The 5,396-nt window shown below is 35.4% G+C and overlaps 1 pseudogene; it reads right to left on the bottom strand.

Annotated features, from left to right (window-relative positions):
* Nucleotides 1-4,030: 4,030 nt before the first annotated feature.
* Nucleotides 4,031-4,402, bottom strand: LOC102828369 (annotated as a pseudogene).
* Between the last annotated feature and the right edge of the window lie 994 nt (nucleotides 4,403-5,396).

Below are 5,396 nucleotides of genomic sequence, written 5' to 3'. Positions count from 1 at the left end.
CAGCAACCCTATACAGGGTCACTGTGAGTCAGAACTGACTCAAAGGCACTTAACAACAACAATAATCATTGTTAAAAAAAAAAAAAAAGTAACATTTTACAACAGACAAAATTAAGAGTTTAACCAAGCAATAATGAGGGATTCTATAAATGCTTTGGGTAGTTTCTTATGATAACATGTTATACAACACATTGATGATGTAAAAGAATTAATATAGAATATTTAGAAATATAAGGAACCCTGGTAGCATAATGGGTTTTGTAAGTTTACAGATATTTTATTATAAACATATTACTTTAAAAATCAATAAAATCATTATATTTTGAAATGTATGTTTCCAAATTTTTTTATAATATTGGGAAATTTTTAATGTGATATCAAGAGATAATAGATGTAAAACTTTATATGCAGAAATTTAAAAACCATGTAAATATGTAGTTAGAAAAACTAAAAGTAATAATAACGAAAAAAAGACCTTATTCCTGGTGTGGCGCTGTGAGATAAACACTGGATTGCAAGGTCAGTTTGAACCACAAGGTCGGTGGTTCAAACTCATCAGCTGCTCACTGGAATCCTTATACAGGGTTATTATAAATTGGAACTGACTTGACGGCACTTAACAACAACAAATATACCATTAGCTAAGGTCTTGGCAAGTAGAGTTTAATAGAGCAGAGGAGACACTTTGACAGTGATGGTCATCTTCCCTTATTTACTATGGGGAAATAAGGCCCAGAAATGTTCAGCAATTTGCTGGAAGAATGAGTGGAATAAAAAGGCAGAGAACTGGTATCTCCTCTTCACATGTTTTTTCTACTACATTTTGTGTCCCTCAATTAGTCCAAATTTTGTATAGAGCTTAATGTTAAAGTATATAGTTTAATGTAAATATCTAATTTCAAGCAAATCAATGAACTGTCTAATTCATGGACAACTACAGAAAAGATTTAACTGTAAGACAGAAGTATCTTTGGTCAGAATAACAACTGTTAGAGAACAATGGCAAACAAACAACACCTGCTCTTTAAAGTGACCAGAAATTCAATATGAATATTGGTTTAAAGTTATTTATATGTTCTTCTCCCATATAGAAGTTTAAATATTTTTCGTGTTCTCCTAGACATCTTGGTAGTTGGAAGTCAACAAAGCAGGATCTGCTAGCTGTTTTTCAAGTAAGGATCCAACCCAATCCCAGGCAGGGAAACTGCCGCCATCATACAAAGCGGAGGCACCATGGTCTTCTGCAGTGATTCCCAGTGTGTGTTCTCAGTGCTGGTCTGAAGTTTTCATCATCTAATTCAAATGTTCACCATTGCAGGCAATGTGAGTAAAGGATGTGTTACAAATGATTCATAAAGCTAAGTTTATTCACTCTTGGTGTTAAAAGTATCTTATCTTTTATGAAATGATGACAACAGGTATCTGTGTCTGCTTTGCTCTGTATGTTTAAGGTCCTCAGTTGAAAAATTGAAAAGTTGACAGTTTTATATTAACCCCAAAATATTTTTGAAATTTTACCAGTTTGTGGACTTTCAAAGTCCATAACGTACTGACTTAGTAGTAAGGGGGAGAATCAGAGTTCAAATCTTGGTGTTGTCACTGCTGTACTAAGTGTAGTTAGAAAAATGTCTATTTATCTGAGCCTTCTTTCCTCCAGTTAGGGATGGAACATTTCTCTCAGAGGATAATTGTTTCTTGCTGCCGTTAAGTGCTATTGAGTCGATCCGACTCAGAGTGGACCTGTATTGGTTTTCCAAGGCTTTACATTTTCACTGGAGCAAAAAGACTTATCTTTGTCCTGCACAGCATTATAAATAATGTCTATAATATGGGCAAGTTAGGCAAAGTAGTCTCTAATATCCCAACACTAATATCCCACAGACCTCTTGGTTTGCAGTCCAGTGCTTATTGTATGGAGCCACTGAGGATTATTAGGAAGATTAAATATTCTCATTCAAATAAAACGTTTAGCAAAAATGACTGGCATGTAATTTCCTCCAGATGTATCTGCTACAAAGTCCGGGCATAATAAAAGACAGATTTGGACATCGATTGTGTGAGATGGGCTTACAATTCGGTAAATACTGGGTCCATGTCCCTTTGCTATTAGAAATATATGATCATTTAAAATTTTTCATTAGGTAGAGTTTCTTGAGGAAAATTATCCTTTTTGTCATTTCTGTGATTCATCTCATTATAATTATATATCTTTTTATAATTAGGTCTTAAGGAGCTCTGGGAGCGTATTGGGTACACTGGCTGCTAATCTCAAACTTCTAGTGGTTTCATGGAAGAAAGATGAGACCTTCTCCTCCACTAAAACTTATTCAGGGTTGCTATGAGTCAGAACTGACTCCACGGCATATAACCACCACTACCAATTAGGTCTTAAATCTTTCATTGTAGGCTTCTAGTAGTGGTTTTATAATAACTTCTACTTCTAAGAAATTTAGGCTTACTCCAAAAGAATAGTTGTCTAAAGTAATAGTCATATTTTACTGTATTGTAGTTTGAGTTTTTGGCAAACATTTATGGAGCAAATTAAGGGACTTGAGTGCTCTGGGAAAAGAATATGAAGCAGAAGTTACACATGTTTGTGGTTGTTGTTGTTTGGTGCCATTGAGTTATTTCCAACTGGTCTTGTGCCAGCTTCATAGTTGTTACTCTGTGTGAGTCCATTGTTGCCGTCACTGTGTCAGTTCATCTCTTTGGGAGTCTTAATCTTCTTTTGCTGACCCTCCACTTTACCAAGCATGATGTCTTTCTTTAGGGAGTGGTCCTTACTGAACACATGCCCAAAGTACAAGAGAGGAAGTCTTGTCATCTTCAATTCTAAGGAGTTCTCTGGCTGTATTTCTTCCATCATAGATATGCTTGTTTTTCTGGCAGTCCATAATACTTTCAATGTTCTTCTCCAACACCATAATTCAAAGGCATCGGTCCTCCTTATTCATTGTCAAACTCATATTTGTGCAGTGTTGGGATATTAGACACTACTTTGCTTAACTTGCCCATATTATAGACATTATTTATAATGCGCTGCTGCTTTGGTTCTGGCATTGCATTTATTGTCTCTTCCTCCTCATTGTTCCAACTTGTTTTTACCAAAGTATGGCTATAAAGTAATAGAAATCTTCATTAAACCAAGATAGCAAAATGTGAAGATACTATTTCTTGACATAGTCTCCATCTAAGTCGATAAACTTTTTTTTTTTTTATACTTTAAAAAATACTATTTTATTTGTACTCATGTATAACAAAAGGCTGTATTATCTATCATGTTTACATACATACCAATATAGGAAAGAGCTTAATAATGAATCACATCTAAATTTTACAAAGATCACACAAACATTGTAACACTGATTGGTTATAAATAGCAGAGTGAGTGTGGAAGAAGTCCTTAGTTCTAATCTGAATTTTAGTTAAAGAGCAGCACCCTCTGAGAAGAATCAAATCAATTAGAAATAATCATAGATACTGTGAAATAATATATACATAGCAAAGTTAGTGATTGTACTGATTTTATTACTTTTGCTAAGCCATATTATTTTCCTCACATTCAGTGCAAATAGATAAAACATAATATGAAGAAAAATATGTCCTCATTATTATTCACAATAAAAAGGGTCTGCTTAATTCTGCAGGCCTGGGCATATTTTACAATAGGAATCATTTAATGGTCCCAGTGGATCATTACACCATTTTGACTCTGATCCACTGAAGAGAATATCATCCATACTTGGTGACGGAACTAAACTCCATGGGAGCTGTGATGGACGGAACCTTTTTGTGGTAGTCCCACATCTCACTAAATAAGAAAAGACTCCAAACAAGGAAATATAACAATCAATCTGTCCAGATATTATACATATAGGCTCGTTCATTAGTATACAGTAGAAAAGAGGGCCTTTTCTTGAGTACACAAATACAGGTATTATTACAGTCTAGAGATTGCTGAATTGGCATTTTTTTCTGATATAATGAAGGTACAAATCACATCGAGACCTCTCAGTTAAGGCATTTCAGATTAAGAAATTTGCACTTCTCTCAATTCTTCAAATAGTAGAGCAAGTTCCTTTTCTAGCCTGACAATTAGTCCTATATTGGCATTGCTTCTGGCTATAAAACTTACCACCAAAGGTAACCGATTAAATTGAACCACCTGGTAAGTGTTATAGTAACAGATAATACTTTTGTTTTTTGAGAGTCCAAGTTTGCTGCCTTGGTCTGTTGCAAGGGCAAAAGTAGCTAGGAAGCCAGGTCTCAAAGCATGCTCTGGAGCATTATCGTTGGTCACTTTAATAACAGGCACTCCATCTCTATCAGATACAACAATGGCATGGAGTCCTTCAACACTTGGTAATCTTTTATATAGGAATCTCTTTGGGTCATCCGCCATGATGAACCTCTTCCTCCCGCAGGTTCAATCTCCACATCGAGGGTTTTGCTCCCAGGGATGCTGGGTTCTCACTGTCACTTCAGGGGCAACCTCAGAGGCAAGTTCCTCTGCAAGTGGCCGTCACATGATTTGTCCATCTATAAACATTTGAAGGCAGTGTTTCCATCTCTCTAACACTTCCCCAAGCAATTATATGCTCTTTGATTTATACCAAGTCAAAATGGGAATTTTGGTATCTTCAAGGAATGCAAATTAAGTTCCTTTTAAATGTTCTTTGAGTTTGGGGAATAAAAAAAAGTCTGAAGGGTGAAGATCATGAATATTGTATATAAGGAGAAGATTTCACAATGAAGTTTTCATAAAACAGCCTTGCTATCCTGAAAGAATGAGCAAGTACGATGTTGGGATTGACAAAATTACTCAGAGCAACTTTCCTGGCATTTGTTCACTCATGCAGTTCTCAAATTTCTGCAAACCTCTTCATAATAAGTCCTCATGATTGTACTATGTCCTTTGAGAAAATCTATCAAGATTACCCACTTGGAGTTCCGAAAATCAGTTTTCATAATCTTCTTTAGTTATGTCTGTGTCTTCAATTTAACTGACCCAGCCTATGCCCTCAGAAGCTACTGTTTTGATTGGACCTTTTTTTTTTGTAGGCACCATAAGAAGGCTAAGACAAGTATATTACTGAGAGAACTTTTCTGCAGTCATTCACTAATCTCAGAGACATGCTTACACACAATTTTCTTTGGAACAAACCTGGGAGTATATGAACTGGAATCCTAGTAGCAATACATTTTTACTTACCCTCCTATTGTCTTCTTCAGTGTTCCAGTCACCAATTCCCTTGCCTGCATTTCATGTCCTAATCTTATCCTTTAGACCTTTGGATTTTTTTTTTTTTTTTTTAAATTAACTCTTCTCTTTAGCTTTCTCTTCTCTTAACAAAGAAACCCTAAAACCTCATTTACTCAAGAGACCATCCTTGACA

The sequence above is a fragment of the Chrysochloris asiatica genome, unplaced genomic scaffold, assembly GCF_000296735.1.
Source record: "Chrysochloris asiatica unplaced genomic scaffold, ChrAsi1.0 scaffold00030, whole genome shotgun sequence".
NCBI classification, from domain to species: Eukaryota; Metazoa; Chordata; class Mammalia; order Afrosoricida; family Chrysochloridae; genus Chrysochloris; species Chrysochloris asiatica.
The sequence above is the reverse complement of the archived record's forward strand: the minus strand, read 5'-3'. Positions and strand labels throughout refer to the sequence as shown.